The 27,278-nt window shown below is 37.8% G+C and overlaps 1 protein-coding gene across 2 annotated transcripts in view; it reads right to left on the bottom strand.

The window, feature by feature from the left end:
• LOC124089937 (zinc finger protein 420) overlaps positions 1-5,951 on the bottom strand; it is a 100,676-nt gene extending 94,725 nt beyond the window's left edge. The window contains exons 1-2 of one of the 2 annotated variants that reach the window (XM_046440206.2): positions 5,836-5,951; positions 4,946-5,020 (exon numbers count right to left, since the gene is read on the bottom strand). The gene's annotated coding sequence lies outside the window, so the exon portion shown is untranslated. Of the gene's footprint in view, positions 1-4,945; positions 5,021-5,756 lie in introns of both variants that reach the window. The other variant, XM_046440207.2, reaches the window with a different exon arrangement.
• Between the last annotated feature and the right edge of the window lie 21,327 nt (positions 5,952-27,278).

The following is a 27,278-nucleotide window of genomic DNA, read 5'->3' as shown; positions in this document are numbered from 1 at the left end:
ACAAATAATAGTATTACAGTGAAGAAATATGGTAGATACCACCTTAATCAGTTATCAAAGTTAACATCTTCAAAAATGGGAGAAGTCGACATCTTGTATCTTTTAATGTGATGTGCTGAGAATAAAGTATCACATTTGTGACAGACAGTCCTGCCAAATAATCCATGACCTGAATGTAAGCATGAATAATCATAGGACAAACCCAAATGAAGGGGTATTCTACAGAACAACTAGATTATCCCTTTCAAAAATGTCAAGGTCATAAATGACTAGGAAAGAGAGAACAACTCTTCCAAATTAAAGAAGATTAGAGAGACATGATAAGTAAATTGAATATGTGATCACAGACTGGATCCTGGAGTGTGTAGTAGAGAGAGTAATGTCCTGTAAAGGATACTATGTGGATGAGTAAAAACATTTAAATATAAATTGTGGATTAGATAACAGTATCATATGAATATTAAAATTAGCTTGGTAACTTCCCTGTGGTTATTTAAGTGAATATTCTTGTTCTTAAATAATTATAAACTGAGGTGGTAAAGGGTAAAAGGGACAAATGGTTTACATTTACTCTCAAATGGTTCAGATAAAACTTGTGTTTTGCATGTGTGTGTGTGTGCGTGTGTGTGTGTATGTGTGTAGAAGAGAGAAAGAATAAGAGAGTGCATATGCAGGAGTGATAATGCCAAATGGTTCAGATAAAACTTGTGTTTTCCATGTGTGCATGTGTGTGCGTATGCGTGTGCCTACGTGTGTGTGTGTGTGTGAAGAGACAGAGAAAGAATAAGAGAGTGCATATGCAGGAGTGATAATGCCAAATGGTTCAGATAAAACTTGTGTTTTCCATGTGTGCATGTATGTGCATGTGCGTGTGCCTGTGTGTGCCTGCGTGTGTGTGTGTGTGTATGTGTGTGTGCGTGTGTAGAAGAGAGAGAGAAAGAATAAGAGAGTGCATATGCCAGGAGTGATAATGCCCGCAGGCCAAAATGTAACTATGGGTGAATATGAGTAACAAAGGAATACTTAATACCAGGTCTTACAACTTATGCAAGTTTGAAATTTAATCAAAATTTAAAAGTGACCAAGACAAAATGCACTCCTATATAATTATAATTCTCATGTTACATCTACACCTAAATGGAAATACAAACTTCCTTGAAACAAACTAAAAAGGAGACGAATATATATCAAAAATCAAACACAGGGAAATTGAAATAAAAGCATAACAGAATTAAATGCCTTTTAAAAAGGAAAATAAAAGCAGGAATGTCAGGATAACATGTAAAAGAACTTTTATCAGGCTGGAGTTGTAGCTCAGTGGCAGAGTGCTTGCCTTGCACATGTGAAGCACATGGTTCGATCATCAGCTCCACATTAAAGTAAACAAATAAAATAAAGGTACTGTGCCTATGTATTACTAAAACTATTTTTTTTTTTTACAAAAAGAACTTTTACCCAGAGTTTTATCTTATCCCAGGTACTACTACCAGTAACCTGTTTGTTGCCTCCAAGTCCAATACTTTGAAGCTCATGAATGAATTGAGGAAAACTGAATGTCATGGTTCTGCTTAACTGCAAACTAAAGTTATTGGTCTTGGGAAAGAACATGTGCGTGTGAATGGAATTCATGTTCTATGGCACATCAGCAAGTGAATTTCCAAGACTTTTCTCTTATAAACTAACTGTTCAAGTTAGTAAATGGTCATTTCAATTTTTCTATTATTTTTGCTTTTCTTGAAGAAGATGGAAGGAAAGAGAGAGGAAGAGTATTAAAAGAAGGGAAACTTGTCATAGTTCCTTATTATAAAAAAGCACAGGTTCTATATGGAGAGTTACGAAAAATTATGCTGTGAATGGATAATTATGAATGTAATGCACTCCACTATTGTCATGTATGTAAGAAATAAATAAAAAACAAAGAAAAAAAACCACAGGTAAATTTTCTATGATTGATCATTACCTGAAGTGTTCAAAATCCTGACCAACTATACAAAAGCTATACAAAATGATGCTTCATTATCTAGAACTATTTATAGAAGATAAGCCAGACCTTGTTAAAAAACATTAAGACCCTGATTAACTTAGAGGTTTATATTACTGGATGAATTCTCAAATTTCTACCCATCAAATTCTGCCCATACACACACACACACACACACACACACAAATACAATACAATCAAAATCCCAAGAGATGTTGGTGGAACCAGGACAATTCAAAAATTTATATGGAAATTCAAGTGGCCAAGATATTGCTGAGGAAAAAAGGTGAGAGGACTTATTCCAAATATAAAATTACAATGAATAGGGTAGTATGGTATTACTGCAAGGAGAGACAAACAAATCAATGGGACAGAATATAGAATTGAAAGATAGACATAGATCTATACAGTTACCTAATTTATTACTAAACTGGCATTCATATCACTGCAGAAAAGATACACTTTTAAATATATGATACTGGAGCAACTGAATTCCCCTACTGTGGGAAAGATGAAATGAGTCCTTCCCTATAGAAATTAATTACAGGTATTGTAAAGTCCTAAATGTTAAAACAAAAAAATAGAAAGCTTTTAGAAGAGAACGCAGAAAATCTTCATTATTTCAAGGTAGAAGAAAATTTCTAAAGCACTAATCATAGGAAGAGACTTCTTTCTATCAAAACTCAGAACTTCAACCAAAGAGAACAAAGAGTGAAAAAGACCCAAACAGGATAAAATATTTATTACATATATAACTGACAAAAGGCTAGCAGAATATATATATGAGTCTTCCCCCACACACATACTGTTATATCAGAGATTAATAACTGGCAAAGTGGGGCATAGTGGTGGTTTACACCTGTAATTCCCAGCTACTCAGAAGGCTGAGGTAGAAGGATCCCAAGTCCAAGGCTACCTTTAGAGTAACTTAGCTAGACCCTATCTCAAAATAAAGTAAAAAGGGTCAGAGATGTAGCTTGGTCATAAAGCAGCCCGGGGTTCAATTCCTATTACTAGTACTACTACTATTATTGATAATAATAACAATTTAATAATAATAATAAAAAAAAATGGATGAAAATTAAAAAATAAAAAGTTAAAAAACTGACAAAATATTTGAAGGAGCACTTTAGAAGTATATTTTTACCTGCACATAAAATGTATTGGCAAGGACATATTAAAAAACCATGGGAATTTAAGTTTTCTCTATTGGAGATGTCTGTACTTTTAAAAATATTTCAAATAATCACATTTTTGCTTTTATAATTATAGAAAAACATTATTTTAAAAAAATAATATAGGGGCTGGAGTTGTGGCTCAGCAGTAGAGTGCTTGCCTTAGCACGTGTAAAGCCCTGGGTTTAATCCTCAGCACCTCATAAAAATAAATTTTAAAAAATAAATAAATTGTAACTAAAAAATATTTTTAAAATACTGTATAAAGTAGAATTAAAACAATTGGAAAATTAAGTGGTGGGGAGCAGAGGTTGGCGAATGGAGCCAACAATTTGTCAAAATTTTTAGATAAAGAGAATGTTCTAATGCCCAAGAACTGGTACTGAATTTCACTAATAATGAAAGAAATATAAATTAAATGTGATAACATTAGACACATTGCAATTTGAGAAAAATTGAAAAGTAAGACAATACCAAGAGCTGGAATAGATATGGAACAAAAGGAATCCCTTTAAACTGCTGCACAGTATTATGAAAAAACACTTTGGTACTGCTTAGCAAAAATGAAGATACACCAATCCTATCCATCAGCAATTTAATCCTAGGTATATAGGCTATAAGAAGGGAAGCACAGGGCTGGGGCTGTAGCTCAGTGGCAGAGCACTTGCCTAGCATGTGTGAGGCACTGGGTTTGATCTTCAGCACCACATAAAAAAATAAAGGCATGCTGTACTTCTTAATTGTAAAAAAAAATTAAAAAAAGAAGAGAAGCATAAATGCAGAAAAGATTCAGTTCCATTACTTGTAAGAGTCAAAAATCAGAATTCGTACAGATAAATCAATTATAATATGCTTATAATTGGTACAGTATATATTCAGCAACATTAAAATGAGTTGTGGTTTCTTTTTAACTTTTTATGAAAAAATACTAAAATTTTCTGTTTATACACATCTAGAAAGCCAAACCAATATGGTATGGGAAATCATATATAAGTACTAAAGTTCTAATGAAAGGCAAAGAAATGATCACAGTGATTATCAGTATTGGAACATAATGTTGTTTATGATTATACATGGGACAAATGAGGGTTTTTTTCAGTGATGACTGTATTCTATTTCTTAATCTCAGCACTACTTAAATGTATCTTTATAATTATTTATTAAACTATACCCACAGGTGTTTTATGCCATTTCTGTGTATAATTTAGAAGAAAATAAAATGCAAGCATTCACATAAGTATTATGCATCTCAAAGTGTTTTTTGAAATTAAGCTAAGTGGAAAAGTAGTTGAATATGATTCCATGTGAAAAGATAGGATGTGCCGCATGGTAAATGTGTAAATTCAAGTTTTCCAAAACTTTATTTTAGGCCTGTCTCACACTGAATGAGGCCATGAGTTTGATCCTAAAAGACTTCAAATACACACACACAAAACAAAACCACAAAAAAAAATTAAAACATTGTATTTTATACACACCCATAAAATGTACTGCAAGGACATATTTAAAAATCATTGATTTTAGTAGGAATTTAAGTTTTCTTCATTGGTGATGCCTGTACTTTTGAAAATATTTCAAATAATCATATTTTGCTTTTATAATTATAGAAAAACATTATTTTTAAAAATACATTATAAAGTAGAATTAAAACAACCTGAAAATCGGAAAATTAAGTGGTGGGGAGCACAGGTTGGAGTATGGAGCCACCAGTTTTTCAAAGAGAAAACTATAGGAACCATGTTACCTGATAGGCAAGAATTTTCAAGAGAAACAGGAAACGACAAGCTACCTTTCAGATGCCTTGTGGATGTTCCACAGCCATTCTCAATTCCTCTCTGGAGTCCTCTATCTAAGCACCGCAGAGCTGGGGAAGGAAAAAAAGGAGTCAGGAAACACCAGGCTCTTCTGGGGGTCAGACGGGCCATTTCAGAGGTCAGTCTAGGTCAGCCCCGACTGTCCCGACATACAGTTTGGACAGAGAAATTTGGAGCATCAGAGAAAATCAGGGTCACTGCAATTCCGGGCAGAATCTGTCTCTGAACGGACAAATCTGGCTGGAGTCACAAAGGCATAAAGACGCCCCACTTACACACTGGCGATAAGGACACATAGTTATAAAAACACACACCAAGGGAACACACGTCAGAGGTACCCAAAACTAATGCTATCGGCCGCGAACAATCACACACCACGGAGACGGACACAGTCACAACCGCGGGGTCCACAGGAACCTCACACTTTCAGTACCATACACCTAGGGGACACAGTGACAGCAACGAATTCACACGCACCCTACAACAACAATATCACAAACACACATGGAGGAAAGCGAAAAATAAATCTCAGAGCATCCTACACACACCCCACTCACAGTTTGGGAAACGTCATAAACACACGTCTCCCAAGCGGACACACGCTCAAGGAACCTCACACTCGCTAACCATAATAAAACAAGTGATCACACAATTAAACTCCACTCATACACGCGCGATCATAATCGCTAATCAAGTCTTCCTCCCTTTCCTCACAGGTCCGTACACGACCCCACAGACACACGCCCACTGGGAAAACTCAATAAGAATCATTCGCACGCTCCTCACAGTCTCCCCTTCACGGCTCCCCATCCACTAAGCTTCACAGGCCAGGGGTTCAGAGACGCCCGGCTCGCAGCCGCCTCACCTACGCCCCCTACGTTCCACTCAATTCCGCTTCACTCTGGCCGGAACGGGTCGAACCCAGCCCTCACAAAGCCCTGAAGCTGTCTCCCAAACCGGTCAGAAAATCCCGCCCAGTTCTCAGAACTAGTTCTCGCGAGAGGGAGGACTGGACCTAGAGGCCTCTGGGAAGTGTAGTCCACAAAGCGATAGAAGGCATGCTCAGATGCCTCCAATGGTATGGCTAACCAAAGAGGCCCAAACTGCCTCCAACCAAGCTGCTCATAGCCTTCTAAAATCCTTGAGCTGACAAGGACTCCCCTAGAGCAAAGTTTGATCAGACTCCTCGGAGCAATGTTTTTGCCTAGGCCTCCTCCGTGTGAACCTCATTCCAGAAAGAGTCTCCCCAAGCCACTTTATACCAGAATCCTCACAACCCTTTAAAGTTTCCCCTAGTGCTTTACCATCCACTAACCTCTCACCCTACCCGCGCGCTATAAATTCCCAGCGACTATTGTATTCCACATTGACTATAGTAATATTTTAAAATTATTATATATACTTTTTAGTTATTGGTGGACCTTTATTTTTATGCGGTGCTGAGAATCGAATTCAGTGCCCTGCTCATACTAGGCAAGTGCTCTACGCTTTGTCACAACCCTGGCCCTACGATACTTTTTTTTTTTTTTTAGTTGTATATGGACACAATACCTTTTTTTTTTTAAAAAAAAATATTTTTATAACTGTATTTTATTCATTTATTTTTTTTACGTGGTGCTGGAGAATCAAACTCAGTGCCTCAGCTGTGCTAGGCAAGCGCTCCGCCACTGAGCCACCACCCAGATCCCCTTTATTTAGTTTCGTGTGGTGTTGAGGATTGAACCCAGGCGAGCGCTCTACCGCCGAACCACACCCCCAGCCCTGCAATACTCCTTTAACCACGTCTTCCATGTCTGTTTAATAAGTCTAGTGAAATTTTTGTTTGACACAGCCCAGTCTAAGTACCTCCGTGCCCCGGGCTTCGACCACTCACTCACCTGTAGACATACTGTGCCGCAGAGCCTCCCAGGAAATGAGGACAAACGTTTCGCAGCTGGGGGGTGGGGGGTGGGATGGGCGTAACCGGAGTGGTCTGTGCCTTCCAGATCCGGAGTTGCGAGCTTGGCCTTTGTGACCACACTGGCATTGCGGGGCCGCAGTTTGGAATACGCTTCAACCCGGCAGCGCGCAGAGGTTCTTAAAGCAGGCAGTAGTGGAGGGCGCCCACGAGCTGGGAGAGTGACCTCCAATGTGGGACGTGAGCTTCTGCTGGGGAGGCTGACCAAGAGGAAGCCTCTAGCCTGGTCCTGTACCGGAGAATGGGCAAAGGAAGGCCCCAGTGTGCTAGACCGTAGTGGGAGCTAGTCTCGACTCCACCTTGTTTTTGTTGAGAAAACAAAATGAAAGCTGTTTTCTGCTAAATTCAAAACAATATATATTGCCTTCTGTACTTTGTACCCCACAAAGTACACTCGAACCCAGGATGTACACCCACAGCTGTGCTCGAACCCAGGTGCGGTTGTTGACTGCTCCACTAATTGCTTTTCTCAGCTCTTGTACCTTGCTTGCTTGCAATTCGCAGATTCCACAGTATGTGGGTTTCCTCCTTAAATACTGGAACCGCAGACAGCCTGGCGCGCTTCTGTTAGAAGGCCATTTGAGCATAGCAGAAGTGTCCCTGGCCAGGTAATGAAGCTCTTTAATTTGTTTCAAATTCCGTCTTTGTTTTCTGAGCGGTCTCTCTATAACAAGTGGAATTAAAAAACAAAACAAACAAAAAACAACAACTGCGAGAGGGTAACAAGGATGTGTATAGGAAAAGTGCTTTGTGATGGTGGAGAGTAATATTGGGGGTAGGAGATAGGGTGTGTATTTGTGTGTGTGTTTGTGAGATCTTCTGAATGTGCATCACTGCATGGGTGGATGACATTGCGACTGGAGAAATACGAAGCCTCTAAGTCTCATTTCCTTTTTCCTTTTCAAATTCTGAATGTGTACTTCCTTGAGCATCTACTTCAAGGGGGGAAACTACATGATTGATAATAATAAACAATCCAGGGTATTTTTATGTAAAATTTCATAAATTTGTTCTGGAATAAATTTCAAAATCATTATGACTCTTATTAAATAATTATTTTGAGATAGGGTCTGGCTAAATTGCCTAGGATGGCTACTAGTGTGTGATTCTCCTGCCTCAGCCTCCTGACTAGCTGGGATTGTAAGCACAGGCCAATGCCTCAGTCAGTATGATTTTTGGACAGGATTCCTGTTATAGTTTATGTCCAGGATCCTTGCCATAGGCATTTTTCTTCTCTTTTTTTAGGAGAAATTGGTAGAATAAATATTCAGAGATGATTGTTTTAATTCAACCAGCAGCATTAGCCACAATTAAAATATGTACAGAAATGTAATGATGGAGAGCAACAGCTGCACAGCCACATTTGGTATGATTAGGACTCTGTATAATTCAAAATTTGAAAGTAACATTGTGTCTCCTTCCCATAATATTTTTTAATAAATATATTTTTAAGTTGTTGATAGACCTTTATTTATTTTATTTATTTATATGCAGTGCTGAGAATTGAACCTAGATCCTCATGCAACCTAGAACCTCATGCCAGGTAAGTGAGCCATAGTCCCAGACCCTCCTTTCCATAATATTTGGAAACATTACAGGGATAAGAGATACAGTTTTGAGATGCAAGCTTTTGATAGTCTGCAGCCCTTTGCTATACGATTGCATATGAAAGATTGTTTATGGGGAGCCACTTTGAAAGACCCATGTCTTCCAGTCCCGAAGCAAGAGGCTGTGACCAATCAGTACATTTCATGGTGACTTGGGCTTAGTCCTAGCCCAGGAAGTAGAAGGCGTGTCACCCCTGGGGTTGAGCTACACTCATCTATTCTTTTGTAATACGATTCCTTTGCCCTGTTTGGGATAGAATGTTCCATGGAACCACCCTTGTGTGTCCCCTGCTCTTTCTCTGCCTTTGGATGTGGCCTTCCTAGATGTCAGTCAACCAGCTGACAGCCGACTTCACAAAGCTAGACTCAACCCCCTGAAACCTGACCCCTTGCCTCATTTGAATGGCTCCCCCTCAATAAAAGGGTTCAGCATGTGCTCTCTCTTTCTCTTTCTGCGTACCCTTAAGGTCAGAGGAGCCCTCACAGGACCCAAAGAAAAAGGTATCTCTTGTGTAATCATTTCATGCATCCCAGTTCACCTGGAGTGACCCTGAGTGTTTTAGTTGTTACGGACACAACAGTTGTTTACTTTTGCTTTGCCCATTTATATGGTACTATTCTTAAATATCAAGACTAAATGTCAGTTTTGAGATGGTAATTGAATTAAAATTCGAGCCTTTTTCACAGATAGGCTATCATATTATCAAAGTAGATGAAATCTTTCAGTTCTTCAAACAAGAAGAGAGGGTGGTAGGTAGAAGAAATGTAAAAGAGTCGATTTCATTATACACCCTGCACTTTTTTAGTTAATGTGAATATTTTTGTTATAATTCTTCCTCTCTCAATGCCATCTTTTATTTAAGCAGCTCTTAAAGGACTATATTCATCTCCATTTTGTTTTAAGTACTGCAAATTAAACCCAAAGATGCTATAGCACTGAGCAACATCCATAGCCCCCCCCCCTCCTTTTTTTTTAAATTTTGAGACAGGGTCTCACCAAGTTTTCTAAGCTGCTTTGAACTTGTGGATCCTCCCACCTCAGCCCTCCCTAGTATCTCTGATTACACTCATTCCCCTCCTCACCCATGTCTCCTCCTAATTTTCACAGCTTATATGTGCATTCTGCCCTTCATAGAACTGCAGTCTTTTAAAGTTCTTAGTCATTCACACTGAGGCTTATGTTTCATTATATTCCATTTTCTATGATTCCATTGTTAAAAAGATTCAGGGTTATATTTTACATCTTCATTTCCAATTATCATGCACATATGGGTGATCAGTTGTTCCAACATTATTTGTTGAAAAGAACACCCTTTCTTCCTTAAATTGTTTTGCATCTTTGTTTAAAACCAAATGGTTGTATTTGTGTAGATCTATTTTCTGGATTCTATTCTGTTCTACTAATCAATCTGACTATCCCTTTCTAATAACACTGCCGTCATTATTAATGGTTTCTCCTGCTTAACACTATTCACAATTCTTCATTGTGGAAGGTTATCCTTGTGCTTGTAGTGTTTTTAGTAGCATCCCTGGCCTCTACCCTCTAGATGCCAATTGAACTTCTCCAGATAGTAGCAATGTCTCCTGGAGGGAAAAATCACCCCTGGTTAAAAACACTGCATTAGAGCTTTTAAAATATTAGTGGCACCTGCCTGTAATCCCAGTGGCTCAGGAGGTTGAGGCAGGAGGCTCCCAAGTTTGAAGCCAGCCTCAGCAACTTAGTTAGGCTGTAAGCAACCTAGTGAGGTCCCATCTCAAAATAAAAAATAAAAAGGGTTGGAGATGTGATTCAGTGGTTAAGCGCCCTTGGGTTCAATCCCTGGTACTAAATAAGTAAAATATTAATCACCGTTATTTTAATTTCCAATCTCTGGATGATATCTGAGTCAAGCTCTGTTGCATTTATGTCTTAATTTTGCTCCTTTTTTCATATGCTTTGTAATTTATGGTTGTTATTTTTGAAAACCAGGCATCTTTTATAGTACAGTCACGTGCAGAAAAGTTAACACAATCAACCTGTGACAACTCAACCTTAGAAAGACTGCTTACAGGGCTGAGGCTGGGGTTTAGCACATGCAAGGCCCTGGATTCTATCCTCAGCACCACATAAAAATAAATAAATGAAGGTATTGTGTCCAACAACAACTGAAAACTATTTTAAAAAAAGAAAGACTGCTTACAAGGTTAGTCCCTCTCTTGTATCTAGGACTTAGATTTCTGAAGGGTTCCCACCATCTGAACTGAAGAAAGTGGCTCACTATGCCTGATCTATTTGTGCAAATAATATGTTTCATGCTGCACATCTGCTTTCCTTCTGGGAATCTGATATTCTGGTATGCATCAGGCAGGCATTGCCTAGGTGACAGGCCTCTAGCAAAAATCTTGAGCACTTCCCTGGTTAATAGAATCTCAAAATTGTTGCCATAACTCATTAATATCACATATGGCTCCATTGGAAAAGGAGTCTTGAAAGTGTACAATTGTGGATTTCCCTGGGCTTGCCCTACCCGTTTGTAGTGGGGTTTGAACCAAGGGCACTTTACCACTGAGCTGCATTTCCAGCCCTTTTTATTTAGGACAGCATCTCTCTAAGTTGGTTAGGGTATTGCAAAGTTGCTGAGGCTGGCCTCAACCTTGTAATCCTCCTGCACAATTTGATGGCAGTTATGTAAATTTCAAACAGATAAAAACTGACAAGTTTAAATTAAAAAAAAAAAAATATATATATATATAGGGGCTGGGGATATAGCTCAGTTGGTAGAGTGTTTGCCTTGTATGCACAAGGCCCTATGTTGGATCCCCAGCGAGACACACACACACACACACACAATTTGTCAATGGATTTTTATTGTATTTTTTACTCATATGCGTGCTGAGAATTGAACCCAGTTCCTCCCACATGCTAGGCAAGAGCTCTACCACTGAGCTAGAACCCCATCCCAAGTAGAGATATTAATACCCTACATGTCAGTATAGTATTCAGCTGAGCTTCTTGAGATACTAACAGTGCCCGACTTATTTGTTTGGGTGGAGTTATACTGCATTTACACCTTTAATGAACCTTTTCCAAATATTTTTTATTTCACAACAAAATTTTTTTTTAGAAAGAAAGACTTGATTATTTGGTGAATCTGCAAGTACAGAAAGAAATTTATCCTCTGTCCAACAGTTTAGATATAAATCCAAATGTAATGCAGGAAAGGAAGCAGTGAGCAAAGCTGGCATGTATTAACTTAAGCAAAAAGAATAGCATGAACAATGCTTATAAAATAAAAGTAATCACGAACATTAACTTGAAACAATTTAAGGCAATTGGATGACGGGGCTAAGTTAAATATTTGTTTGGGGATGGCAGTGCACTGGCGGTTGCGCGGCCGTGGTGCACCCTAGGAAGTGTAGTCCCGAGAGGGCCTCAGTTCGCCGGCCTTGGCTTTGAATCCCTTCCCTTCTCTCCGGAAAGATCGAGGCCCAGCACCGTCTAGGTGTTTGGGTAAGAGCTACAATTCAGGAGTTCTCTAGGATTTTCAGGCAGGGGATCCCCTTGGGGCAATGCACCCATCCCAATAGCCCTCTTTCCTCTTCATCGTGTGCCAGACTCGGGGCTGGTGTGGTAAGGTATTCACACTGCGGGGCCGAGACCGGACCTTCCAGCCACACCACATTTGTCAGTGACCCACGGATCCAGAGGCGTTTCTGTGGCTTGTCCGGCTCTGGACTACGTTTCCCAGCAGTTAAATCCAATTCTACTTCCAGGGCGAAGAGGCCTTGCGTGACCGTCCTCGTTCCCGGGGCTGGGCGCAGGTTTGCAGAGCAGCGGTGGCACGGAGAGCTCAGTTAAAGCCTTCTAACCGAAGTCCATAACTCTTTGAAGCTCTTACCCAAACACCTAGACGGTGCTGGGCCTCGATCTTTCCGGAGAGAAGGGAAGGGATTCAAAGCCAAGGCCGGCGAACTGAGGCCCTCTCGGGACTACACTTCCTAGGGTGCACCACGGCCGCGCAACCGCCAGTGCACGCTCCGCACCTTTGGGGACCGCAGACGGATCGCACGAGAGTCCGCGCGGAACGTTCCAGGATTCCAGGGGACCTCGCATTCGGGTAGGTGAGTGCGACACCCGGAAGCGGAATGACACCGGCGGAGTCCGGGGATTTGGGGAGTGAGGGGCTTTGCCAGCAAGGGCGCCTGGAGTAAATTGGGCTTGTGTGCGCCTGCCTGAGCGAGCACTGCGGGAGGGAGCCTGGGCAGGGGGTGTCAGATTGGTACCAGAGCCAGACGTGGGAGTGACGCCCCCGAGCCATCGGGGAGTGATTCCGTGCCCTCGATGGTGACAGGAACTGTGGGACATTTATGGACAATTTAAATATGACTGTATGTACAGGGTTCTGAGTTTATGAGTGATCAGGTGTGTAAACGTGGTGGCAGCAGCCTCGGCCGGTTTAGTAAAAGACATAGGCATTCCTGAAAGCGTGGACTGCTTTTTCTGTGCTGGAAGGTAACTGGATTGAAGAGGGCGGGCAAAGTAGGAGGAGGCAAGAGGAATCAGAGACAGTATAGACGACATATTCCAGGAGTTTCTCTGTATTTAAGAGCAGAGAAATGGAGCAGCAACTGCAGAAGGTGGGAGAACAACTTGTCAGTATGCTGTTGGGAATGAGCCACAAGAGGGGAGAAGTACGGGCCGGCGTGAGTAAACCAGGCTCCTTTGGGTGACCACCCCAAAATTTCAAGAATATAAAAAAGTCTAAAAGTGTAGCACAAAGTGAACCTTAAGTCCAAAATCTCAGAAAATAAAGGGAAAGAGCCTGTGTTTCATACATATGAGCCACCGTCAGGTGTGACTAGTTAACATATAATCTCCTGGCGTGAAATTCAAAACTAGAGATTTTGGGAAAGGTGAAAGAAGAAGGGTCCAAAAGTCATAAAGAACAACTAGGCCATCTGCCCCATTTCTAGTTTTGGAGAGGTAATATTGGAGTAGTGAGGGTTGGTTTCTTTAGTATTCCCAACATTGGAAGTCTGAGGATGGAAGCCTTAAGAGTCATTGGGGTAGAATTATGGCCCTGAATATATCCACTTCCTAATCCGTATAAGCTGTGAATGTTACCTCATATAGCAAAAGGAACTTTGTAGAATGGATTAGGTTAAGAACCTTGAGATTATCCTATATTGTCTAATTGATTGCAATATAATTGCATGTGTCCTTGTGCTTGCTTTTCATCACTGTCAAAATACCTGAGGAGTAAAAACTTAAAGGAGGGAAGATTTGTTTCATGGTTGAGAGGTTTCAGTCCACTGTCATCTGGATCCATTGATTCTGGGCCTGTGTGGGATACAGCACATAATAGTGGAGAAGGTGTGGATGAGCAAAGCTGCTTACCTTTTGGCAGCATTAAAGAATGTGACAGAAATAGGAGCCAAGGACAATATACAGTTCCCACGTCCTTTCACTAGAACCCACCTCCTAGTTTCTGTCATCTCCCTATAGTTCATTCAGCTATGAATCCATCACTAGGTTAATCCATTGATGAAGGTGAGAGTCTCATGATCCAATCACTTCTCCAAAGCACCAGCTCTGAACACTGCTGCATTTTGGGGACACATTCCAAATCCAAGCCATTACAGCCCTTAAAATTAATGCATCTTTCAAGGTTGAGTTTAGGGACAGAAGGAGGTGGTTACCACAGAAGAATGGTCAGAGAGATGTATGTAACTACTGGAGATTTAATTTTGCTTGCCAGAAGGAGGAAGGGGGCCATGATGATGATGATGGCCCCTGGAGGTGGAAAGTCCATTACAAGGAAATAAGTTCACTTGTAGAGTCTCCAGAAAGGAACACAACACTCCCCACTGAACCTTGATTTCATCCTAGAAAGACCCATCTCAGCATTTTTTATTATAATGTAGTGTTTTATTTTAAGGCACCACACTTGTAGTAATTTGTTAGAGTAATAGTTAATAACTAATACATTGATGTAGTATCTTAGCCTCAGTACTGGGGAGTCTTAATCCCTGTGACATAAGGTAAGCTCAATCTCTGTTGATAATGTTGAAGACTTCAGGAAAAGGACATGCACAAAATCCTTTTATTTTAGGATACTTTATAAAATTTTTATTTTTAATACATTGAGTTATCTAATAGTGGGATTCATTTTGACATATCCCTAAATACATGTAACATAATTTTCTCAATCTCCAGTACTATCCTCTTCTCTCTTTCCCCTTCCTATACTCTATTGGTCTTCTCCATATATATATATATATATATATATATATATATATATATATATATAAATAATATAAAATATAAAATATTTTTCTTTTTCAATTGTATTTGGGCACAATATCTTTTATTTATTTATTTTTATGTGGTGCTGTGGATTGAACCTAGGGCCTCACACGTTAGACGAGCTCTATATCACTGAGCACCAGCCCCAGCCCTGTTTGTTAATTGGTGAGTTATAGTTACATATAAAATTAGAATGAACTGTGATACATTCATGTATACATATAGCATAATTTGGTCAGTATTATTCCCCAGTTCTTCCCCTTTGCCTTCCTTTCTCCCTTACTTGGTCTCCTACTAATTCTCCACTGCTTTCCCTTCTATTCCCCACACTTTTAAAAAATTCCTTTTTTCTCCACTAGCTTCCACATGACAGAAAACATTCAACACTTGACTTTCTAAGTCTGACATATGTCACTTAGCATGATATTTTCCAGTTCCATTGATTTACTAGCAAAGGACGTAATTTCACTCTTTTTTTTTAATTTTTATTTTTTTAGTTGTAGTTGGACACAATACCTTTATTTTATTTATTTTTATGTGGTGTTAAGGATCTAACCCAGAGCCTCGAATGTGCTAGGCGAGCGCTCTACTGCTGAGCCACAACCCCAGCCCCCCTCCCCATTTCACTCTTCTTTATGGCTAAGTAGAATGCCATTGTTTATATACACCACATTTTCTTTATCCATTCATCTATTGATGGGCACTTAGGCTGGTTTCATAACTTGTCTATTGTGGATTGTGCTGCTATACACATTGCTTTGTAGGTATCTCTATAGTATGCTGATTTTAGATCTTTTAGATAAATACCAAGGAATGGGGAAGCTGTGTCATATGGTGATTCTATTCCTAGTCATTCCTAGTCAGTTTATTCCTAGTCTATACTGTTTTCCAAATTGGTTGTACTGATTTTAGTCCCACCAACAATGTATAAGTTTAGCTTGTTCCCTACATTCCTGTCTGCAATTACTGTTGTTTGTATTCTTGATGATTGCCATTCTGACTAGGGTGAAATGAAATCTCAGTGTAGTTTTGATATACATCTCCTTGATTGCTAAGGATGTTGAACATATTTTCCTATACCTGTTGGCCATTTGTATTTCTGTTGAGTTCTCTTTAGATATATCACCCATTTATCCATTTAGTATTCTTAGTGGTAAGTATTTTGAGTTCTGTATGTATTCTGGCTATTAATCCCATCAGATGACTACCTGACAATGATTTTCCTCCATTCTGTAAGATCTCTTCACATTCTTAATTATTTCCTTCATTTTGCAGAAGCTTTTTAATGTAATACTATTCCACTGATAACTTCTTGAGCTTTAGGGGTCTGAGGAAGTCAGTGCCTATGCCAGTATGTTGGAATGTTGTTCATATATTTTCTTCCAGGAGTTTCATTGTTTCAGGTTTCTGATCCTCTTTGGGTTGATTTTTCATGATAGAATCTAGTTTCATGCTTCTACATATGGCTATCCAATTTTTACAGTACCATTTGTGAAACAGGCTATCTTTTTCTGCAGCTTATGCTTTTGGCACCTGGCAAGGATCAGATGACTATGTTTATGTGTATTTGTCTCTATGTCTTCTAGTTTATTATGTTGGTATTCATATATGGTTTTAATTCAATACCATGCTGATTTTATGACTATAGGCATGTAGTACATTTTAAGATCAGGTGTTGTGATACCTGTATCCTCACTTTCTTAAAAAATATTTTTTAGTTGTTGATATACCTTTATTTTTTATTTATTTATATGTGGTGCTGAGGATCGAACCCAGTGTCTCACACATGCTAGGCAAGTGCTCTGCCATTGAGCCACAACCCCAGATCCTGTATCCTCACTCTTGTTGGTCATCATGGCTTTGGTTTGTCTTGCTCTTTTATTTTTCCATATTATATTTTTAATATAATCAAAATGGCCATATTACCAAAAGCAATTTATGGATTCAATGCAATTTCTATCAAAATACCAATGGTATTTTTCACAAAACTAGTAAAAAAAATAGTAAAACTAGTAAAAATAGTTTTTTACTAGTTTTTTTTTACTTATTATATTATATTTTTAATATAATCAAAATGGCATTATTACCAAAAGCAATTTATGGATTCAGTGCAATTTCTATCAAAATACCAATGGTATTTTTCGCAAAACTAGTAAAAAAAAAAACTAGTTAAAAAAACTAGTAAAAATAGTTTTTTACTAGTTTCTTTTTTACTAGTTTTGTGAAAAATACCATTTTGATTATATTAATTCTGCCTGTTTATGAATGGTAGTCTTTCCATACTCTAAGTCTTTTTTAATTTCTATATTCAGTGTTTTATAATTTTCATTCTAGAGGTCTTTACAACCTCAGTTGGATTTATTCCAAAGGTTTTAAAAATTCTGTTGTGAATAGAATAGTTTTCTTTATTTCTTTCTAATTATTAGAATATGGGAGGACTAATTTTTGGGTGTTGATCTTATATCTTGCAACTGTGTTTAAATTGATTATTAGCTCTAGAAGTCTTCTGGGATTTTTTGGGTCTTCTAAATAGTATCAGCAAAGAGGAGTAGTTTGGCTTCTTTTCTTGTTTTTGTCCCTTTTATTTCCTTCTCTTGCCTGGTTGTTCTGGCTAAAGTTTCAAGAAATATTTTGAATAGGAGTGGTGAGAACAGACATCCTCATCGTGGTCCTGATTTTGGAGGAAATGCTGTCAGGATTTTTAAAATATTATTCTTAGTTGTAGATAGACAAAATACCTTTATTTTATTTATTTATTTTTATGTGGTGCGAGGATCGAACCTAGTGCCTCATGCATGCTAGGCAAGCCCTCTACCACTGATCCACAACCCCAATCCTACTTTCAGTTTTTCTCTGTTCAAAATGATGTTTGTTGACTATGGGTTTGTCTGTGTATATAGCCTTTGGGCTGTTTATGTACATTCCTTCTACACCTCGTTTCTTCAGTATTTTTTTTAAAAAATTCAGTGTTTTTTCTTTATTTTTTACTTCTATTATTATTAGAATTATTATTTTGGTGGTGCTGGGGATTGAACCCAGGGCCTTGTGCATGCAAGGTAAGGTAAGCACTCTACTAACTGAGCTATATCCCCAGTCCCCCTCTTCAGTGTTTTTAATATGAATAGGTGCTGGATTTTGTCAAAGGCTTTTTATTCATCGATTCAATAATCATATAACTTTATTCTTAATTCTATTTGAGTGATGAATTACATGTATTCATTTACATATATTAAACCTTGAATCCATAGAACGAAACCAACTTGACCATGGTATATAACCTTCTTAATGTGTTTTTGGACATGCTAATGTTTTATTAAGGATTTTTGCATCTATGTTCATCAGGCATATTGGTCTTGTTTTTTTTTTAATGTTTTTTTTTTAGTTGTCAATGAACCTTTATTTTATTTATATTCAGTGCTGAGGATTGAACCCAGTACTTCACACATGCTAGTCAAGCACTCTACCACTGAGCCACAACCCAGGCCTGTCTTAGTTTTCTTTCTTTATTGTGTCTTTATCTAGTTTTGTTGTTAGGATGTTATTAGCTTCATTGAATGACTTTGGGTCTGTTCACCCACTTTTTATTTCATGGGACAATTTCAAGAGGATTGGTATCAGTTCTCCTTAAAAGATCTGGTAGGGGGCTGGGGATGTGGCTCAAGCAGTAGCTCCCCTAGCATGGGTGTGGCATGGGTTCGATCCTCAGCACCATATATAAACAAAGATGTTGTGTCTGCCTAAAACTAAAATGTAAATAAAATATTAAAAAAAAAAAAAGATCTGGTAGAATTCAGGTGAGAATATTCCTGGTCCTTGACTTTATTTTGTTGGAAGAGTTTTTTTTTTTTTTTAATAAAAAAAAATATTTAGTTGTACACAATACCTTTGTTTTTATTTATTTATTTTTTTTATGTGGTGTTGAGGATCGAACTCAGTGCCTCATACCTGTGAGGCAAGTGCTCTAGCACTGAGCCCCAGCCCCAACCGTTTTGGGAGACTTTTTAATTACTACTATAATCCTGTTGATTTGATGTTGATCTGTATAGGTTTTCTATATCCTTTGGGTTCACTTTGGTTACATCATAAGTTTTTATAAATTTGTCAATATCTAGATTTTCCAATTTATTGAAATATGAGTTTTCAAAATAGTTTCTTATGATCTTCTGGATTTCAGCAATATCTGTGGTAATATCTCCTTTTTCATCTCTAATTTTGTTAATTTTCTCTCTTTTGCCTAGTTTGGCTAAGGGCTTGTTAATCTTTTTTTTTTTTTAAGAGAGAGAGAATTTTAATATTTATTTTTTAGTTTTTCGGCAGACACAACATGTTTGTTTGTATGTGGTGCTGAGGATTGAACCTGGGCCACACGCATGCCAGGCGAGCACGCTACCGCTTGAGGCACATCCCCAGCCCTGTTAATCTTTATTTTTTCAAAGAACCAACTTTTTTGTTTCATTGATTTCCCCTCCCACTGACAATTTCATTAATTTTAACTCAGATCTTAATTGTTTTCTGTCTTACTACTAGTTTTGGAATTAGTTTTTTCCTGCTTTTCTTAGGGCTTGAGATGTGACATTAGATTGATTATTTGGGAATCTTTCTTTTTAATATAGGCATTTACTACTGTAAGCTTTCCTCTTAGAATTGCCTTCTAGTACCCCAGAGATTTTGGTATGTTGTATCACTATTCTCATTTGGTTCTAGGAATTTTAAAATTTTCCTGTACATTTTTCTACGGTCCATTTCTGATTTAAAAGAGCATTATTCAATCTCTGTGTGTTTATGTGGTTTCTATAATTCTTGTTGTTGATTTCTAATTCATTCCATTATGATCTGTTGAAATGCATTGTATCAGTTTGTTTATTGTATCTGCTAAGACTTACATTGTGATCTAGAACATGGTCTATGTTGGAAAAGATCCCATGCTTAGAAGATTGTGAATTCAGCTGTTTTTGGATGAAATATTTTATAGATGTCTGCTAGGCCCATTTTATTTTAGTACTATTTATGTCAGAATTATCTTTATTAATTTTATGACTGGAGGACCTATCTATTGGTGAGAGGGGTATGTTGAAATCACTCAGTATTACTGTATCAGGTTCTATCTGGAATTTAGTGTCAATGAGTGTTTCATATCATCAGGTGCACCAACATTTGAGGCATAAATATTTACTATCATTATATCTTCTTGTTGGATTGTTCTCTTTCTCAGTATTAATGACCTCCTTTGTCTGTTCTGATTAATTTTTGCTTAAAAATCTGTGTTTTTTTTTTTTCAGATATAATAGGTATTCCTGCTTGTTTTCAAACTGTATTTGCATGACATTTCTTTTTTCATTCTTTTACTTTAAGCCTATGGATGTTTTTGCCAATGAGTCTAAACAGCATATAGTTGGATCTTGTTTTTTAATCCATTCCATGTATCTATGTCTTTTTTTTAATTGATTTTATTATTTTTAAAAAATACTCAACAACAGTGGAATGCATTACAATACACATATAGAGCACAATTTTTCATATCTGTTTATATATAAGGAATGTTTAATCTATGTCTTTTAATTAGAGAGTTGAGAAATTTACATTCAGTGTTGTTGGTGTTATTTTGGTACTAGGGATGGAACCCAAAGGTGCATTATCACTGAACCACATCTCTATTCCTTTTTATTTTTTATTTTGAGGCAGAATCTAAGTTGCTGAGGCTGGCCTTGAACTTGTGATTCTCCTATCTCAGCTTCCCACATCACTGGGATTACAGGAATGTGCCACTTGTGCCCATCTCAATCAGTGTTATTATGGATAAGTGTTTGTTATGTTGTATCATATTATTTGTCTTTTATGTTTAATTCAGTCTTAATTTCATTTATTTGATTGCTCTTCTAGAGAACATTTATTTGGGAGCTTTGGGCATGTTTTGAGTTCTTCTGTGTGTAGTATACCTTTAACTACTTTTTTTAGTGCTCTTTTAGTGGTTGTGAATTCTTTTTTTTTTTTTTTTTAGTTAGAGATGGACATGATACCTTAATTTTATTTAAGTGGTGCTGAGGATTGAACCCAGTGTCCCATGCATGTGAGGCAAGTGCTATACCACTGAGCCACACCCCAACCCTCTTTTGGTTTACTTTATCATGAAAAGTTTTTATTTCTTCTTCACTTTTGAAAGATGGCTTTGCTGGCAATTGTTTTCTTTCAGAACTTTGAATATCTCATTCCAAGTCATCCTTTATTTTACAGTCTGAGTTGAGAAGTCAAAAGTAAGCCTTAACAGAGGAAGAGGAATTCATGCCTACAGATGCACAAATTTACCTCTAAATGTGAACTGATGTTTTTTACTTACAGCTTTTAATATTCTTTTCCTATTCTCTGTGTTAGGCATTTTGATTGTGATGTGTCTTGGAGAAGTTCTTTTTTGATCTTGTCTATCCAGGGTTCTATGTAGATGTCCATCTCATTTTTATAGTTTGGAAAAAAATGTGTTGTTTCACAAAGATTATTTTTTCAAAAAATTTAAATTGTTTTAATTAGTTATACATAATAGTAGAGTGCATTTATGCACTTTGTTATATCATACATAGATGGGATATAATTTCTCATTTTTCTGAGTGTACATATTGCAGAATCATATTGATCATGTAGTCACATATATACATACAGTAATAATGTTTGTTTCATTCTACTATCTTTCCTATGCCCACATTCCATCACTTCTCTCGGCCTATCTAAGGTAATGTTATTCTTCCCTAGTGCCCCCTGCCTTATTGTGAATTAACATCTGCATAGTAGAGAAAACATTCAGCCTTTGGTTTTGTGGGATTGGCTATTTTGCTTAACATGATATTCTCCAACTCCAACCATTTACTGGAAAATGCCATAATTTTACTCTAGAGAAGATTCTTAATGCCATTAAATAGTATCTTTATCCTCTCTTCTATCCCAATTACATGTAAGTATTATCTCTTGATGTTTTTCCCAGAGTTCTTTGTATATTCTAATAGTGATTTTTATTTTTTTCCTTTATTCAATATCAAGTGTTCAAATTCATATACTGTTTTCAATGTCTGAAGTTCTGTTTTCTACATAGTACAGTTTGTTGGTGATACTTTCAAATGAATTTTTTGTTTTATCACTGTGTCTTATTTCCAGGAATTCTGATTGTTTTCTTTTTATTAATTCTGTACCAACATGGTCTTCACACCAAAGGGAGATCAGTAAGTAGAGGTAAGAAGCAAGGGAAGAGAGGCAGGAAGGGAATGAAGAAATACTGGTGAATGCTACCAGCAAATCATATTTTTACATTGTGTACACATATAATATGTAACAATGAATCCCACCATTATGTACAGTCATAAAATGTACCAATAAAAATATGGAAAAAAGATAAAAAAGGTTTTTCATCTCATTTGCTCTCTTAAATCATTCCTTAGATCTTCTTTTAGCTCATCGAACATTTTAATAATCAATTTTTATAGTGTCTTTTGAATTTCATCTACTTCGTTTCTGCAGGTTCCTTTGTTAGAGGATTTTAAAGTTTGGGGGGCATACTTATTTGCCTGTGGTCTTATGTTTTCAGAGGTCTTCAACTTGCTGTAGATAAGAATTCCTGCATCCTTTGATGTGTATTTGTCTTTTTTGGTAATAAGTCCTGTGTTTTTGGTATATTTTAACTTCAGCACCTAAGCTCCTTATACTCTGAGTGTTGATTTCAACCTCCAAAGTTGGTCAGTTTGCTGCTGTAGAACCGCTGCAATACTCTGGGTTCCTCTTAGCTATCATTTTGGGAATTCTGTTTTGTTGTATGAGTAGTTGTCTAGGAGTGGGACTTGAGGTCCCCCTCTAGCTCTTCCTACATGGGGGCTTGGTCATTAAGTGGGGTTTTTGTCTCCCTTATCCTATGTGTTAATGTATTATTGGAGCTTAAATGAGGCTAGTTCGTACATGGAGTAAGATTCATTGTCACTTGGCTGAGATGTGGGTGTAGCTCAGCAGCAGGGTCTCTACCCTATGAACTTGTAATGTCCCAATTACTTCCAGCCCTCTTAGCACAAAGGGAAGCAAGCAATAGCAGTAACAGAGTAACCGTTATCCAGTTAAAATAAATGTTGGGTGTCTACTATAATATCTCTAAAACTAACTTCCAAACAAAAGGTTATGGTGGAGGTTAGCATTTAGGATTGTCCACAACAGTAAGCAGTCACAACTAGATGTGGCATTAAATAGCAGGTGTGAACTATGCCGTCCACAGTATTAATACAACAACACCATGAGGGGTGGGAGGCCGGAATTATATATACTAAATAGTTCTAAAACATAGTAAAATTATGGTTCCTTAAGTGAAAAGAAAATGAAATAGGAAAACAAGAGAAAGTTTGAAATATTTAAAAAGTGAACAGAGGGGAAGTCAGAGAACAGCTGATAGCTAAAACAGAAAAAGAGGAAACAATACAATTTGACTATTAGGGAAGAAAAGGAAAAAGTAACAAGAGAAACAAAAACAAAGGTAAGAACACTTAAAAGAAAATCAAAACAAACCCACTAAAAAAAACCCCCTATCATTCCAAAGTCAAAATAACAAACGAAAAATGATAAAATAAAATTATATGAAAACCAATCAATACAGCAAGAACACACACAGAATTTTAAAAAAGAAAAAATAGGAATATAATTCTTTTTTCTTTTTAGTTGTAGATGGACACAATACCTTTATTGAGGATTGAACCCAGTGCCTCACACATGCTAGGCAAGCACTCTACAACTAAGCTCCCAGCCCAGAATATAATTCTTTTTTTTTTTAATTTAATATCTTTATTTATTTATTTATTTATTTGTGGTGCTGAGGATCTAACCCAGGGTTTCACCATGCTAGGTGAGTGCTCTACCGCTGAGCCACAATCCCAGCCCCCAGAATATAATTCTTAATGAAAAATGAAGGACTTGTTTCTGCTGTGGTCAAAACTGTTGACAAGGACAGATGTTCACTGTGTATGCTGTTGTGCCCTTCTTGCTGTTTCTTTTTGGGGTCTGTATCCCTATTTCAAGGACTGGGTGTTATTAAATCTGACTTGTTGTGTTTCTCACCAAACTTCCAGCTGGTGTGGCCTGGACCAAAGCTGGCTGTAGTAGCTCTCAGCTTCTTGTCTCACAGCATAAGATGGGACATACTAGGAGTACTGACAATTGGAGTTTTTTCTGGACTGTGTCAGTGTGCTCCCAGAGCAGGGCTAATGCAGATTTCTAAATGAAAAATTCCAGCTGCTGGGATTTAGTTTGGAACATCCTTTGGAACTTTGTAGGGTGGTATTTACTCCAGAGATTAGATCCCACCCCCTGTTACTGGGAAGATGCCAATGTCTGGATGTCTGGGTCTCAGGGACCTTCTGAGGTGCATAGTGAGGGATCTAAACCCTATTCCACTGTCATGGATGTGAACTTCCCAGGAACAGACCTAGAGGGTAAACATGGCCTGCCTGACCAATTTCTGACCTTACCCCATTCTGAATGAGTGGCTATCAGCAAAGGAAACACCAGCCTCTCTCCCCTCAGTAATCCCAGTCTGGATTCCCCTGGGCACAGTCCTTTCTGTGCCTGTATCAATCACACTGGGCACACTCTGGACTCCATGGCAGACGTTTGCTGGGATAGGCTGGCAACATTATTATGAACTGCCCCCCTGCCGTTGCCAAGAGTTGCCATGAGGTGTCTTCAGAATGACTCACACCTCAGTTCTGCTTGCCAGCCAAGAGATTCAGAGTACTTTTCAATCAGCTTGCATACTGTCTTGGGTCAATTAAGATCAGCCTCCCTGTCTGTTCCACAGGAGCTCTCATGGCAGATATATTCAGAGTGCTTTTTTCTTTTTCTGCCTGTGTTACCCCTCTTTTCTGCAGTGAACAGACATAGTTGCCAAAGCTAGCACATCTCTAAAACTTCATTTTCTGTGTTCAGTGATTCTGAATTTCTGAGTTGCTATGATAATTTTACTGTCCACTGTTGAAATCCAGTGAATTCTGTCTATCACCCACCTTGCTGAGAAGCAGTATTCTCAATATTTAAACCTCAAGCCACAGAGAGACTGGAAAGTGCGCCCTTCTTCTAATTCACCATCTTCCAAGTACTTCTAGGCAATAAATTTGCTGTGTTGTGATTTTTGAAATTTGGCATTTAATGATGTTTCTTGTCGTGATCTAATATATACTCAGTCTGTAATTACTTAATAGTTTTGCACTTGTTTGTAATGGATTGAGATGTGTATTAAAATCCTGTATGACTGACGAAACTTACCTGTAACTTATGCTTTAGGAAAGTTTGGGTTTTTTTTGGCTTGCTTGCTTGATTTTGTAACGCTGAGTATCCAGCTTAGGGTGCTGTGCATGGGAGAAAAGCAATCAGCTACAACTTCAGTCTGAAATGTGTAGCTTTGTTAATTGATATATAGACATTATGTTTATTATATATTTTTTGTGAATTGGAGGCTACAGATTTAGCATCTTTAAGATCATAACTCCTGCTTATGCTATATATATATATATATATATATATATATATATATTTATATTTATATTTCTCCCCCCCAAATTTTATTAGAGTTTATCATGTGTATAGACAAGTCTTACATGATAATGCAATCAAACAACCAATACAATCACAACTGTATGGCTTAAATGAAGGACCACAAGGGAAAGTACCCAGGTCCAGTAATAAAAACATTACCTGAAACCTAAGCCCCTTTGGAGCTTCTCTGCAACCTATAGTTCCCTCAACGTAACCACCATACATCAGCTGTCTCTGTTTGAACTGGAATCATGAAATATATGTACCCTGTTATGTTGGTTCTTTTGCTCAACTTTATGTTTGTGAGAACCATCCAGATTACTGTTTGTAGAAATATTTCAGGTTATCCTCATTGCTAAATAATATTTCAGTACATGAATATATCACTTGTATGTGTCCATTTTATTCTTGACAGACATTTGGATTGTTTCTTTGGGCTATCATGAATAGTGATGCTATGAGCCTTCTTGAACTTGCTGCTTTGTCTTCATATGGTTGTTTGGTAATATATTAGGGGAGCAGTTGGTGTGTCAGAGAATGTGAGTCTACATAAGCAGTTACTGTTGAGTTTTCCACAATGGCTGAAAAAGTTATGAGACTCATTAACAATTTTTACAAGTTCCAGCTGCTCCACCTACCTTCTTCTTAATACATGGTGTCGTCAGACAGTAAAATATGGTGGGGTAATGGTAAGGCATTGTGGTTTTCCTGATGACTAGTGAAGTGGAATGTCTTTATTTTGATGTCTGTTGGCCATGTGGACATCTTCCTTTGGGCAAGGCCAGGCCAAATCCTTAGCCCAATTTTGAGGAGTTTGTCTTTTTATTGTTGTTTCTTAGGCATTTTTTATGTAATCTGAATGTGAGTCCTTTGTCACTTCTGTGTATGCAGATACCTCTGAGGCAGTGGTTTGCATTTTCACTTACCCTGTTCTCATGAATGGAAACTGCTTTTAAATATCTCATTATTTTTCCCTTCTGGGTGTGATGGCACATCCCTGTGACTTGGGAGGCTGAGGCAGGAGGATCCAAGTTCAAAACCAGCCTCAGCAACTTAGCAAGGCCCTAAGAAACTTAAGGAGATAATGTCTCAAAATAAAGGACTAGGGATAGGGCTCAGTGTAAAGCATATCTGGGTTCAATTCCTGTTTAAAAAAAAAAAGAAAAAAGAAAAAGGAAAGAAATCAATCCTGCTGTCAGGTTTTTTTGTGTCTTTTTTGTGTCTTTTATGTGTGTGTGCTGTGCCTGGGAATCAAACTCCCATCTAGGCATGCACTCTACCACTGAACTATACCCCAGCCCTGCCTTGTATGGTATAACCTAGCCACCTGAACATTATTTTTATTATGATATATCTTACCTATCCTCAACTACTATGTTTAGAGGAAACTCTCATCTATGAATGTGATAAATTCCTTCATTCATTTGTCTTCATTGACTTTCATGATATTATTTGTAGTAGTTAATGTAGATATTGGTAGTATGTTAAAAAAGAATATTAGATATTGCCTCTTAATTTCTTTGTTCCTTTTTTAAAAAAATCTGTGTGTGTGTGTGTGTGCGCGTGTTAGGGATGGAAACCAGGAACCCTCTACCACTGAACTACATCCCCAGACCTTTGTATTTTTTGAGTCAGGATCTCACTAAGTTGCCTAGGCTGGCCTCAAACTTACGATTCTCCTACCTCAGCCTTCAGAATGGCTGGGATTATAGGTTTATGCTTGGTACCTTAATTTTGATTTCATCTTTAGTGTGTCTGCTTATTTATGTGTACATTGGATGTGCTCTGATTTTGCTTTTTTTAAAAAATCCCTTTTCTTGTTAGATTTTGCTGCATTCACTACCTATATGTCTATGATATTTTTCAACCTTTGTACTCCTTGTAGTGTATTATTTGCAGAAAGGAACAAAGGA

This window comes from Marmota monax, unplaced genomic scaffold, assembly GCF_021218885.2.
Source record: "Marmota monax isolate L192 unplaced genomic scaffold, Marmota_monax_Labrador192_F-V1.1 WCK01_AAM20220418_F8-fsc00228, whole genome shotgun sequence".
NCBI classification, from domain to species: domain Eukaryota; kingdom Metazoa; phylum Chordata; class Mammalia; order Rodentia; family Sciuridae; genus Marmota; species Marmota monax.
The sequence above is the reverse complement of the archived record's forward strand: the minus strand, read 5'-3'. Positions and strand labels throughout refer to the sequence as shown.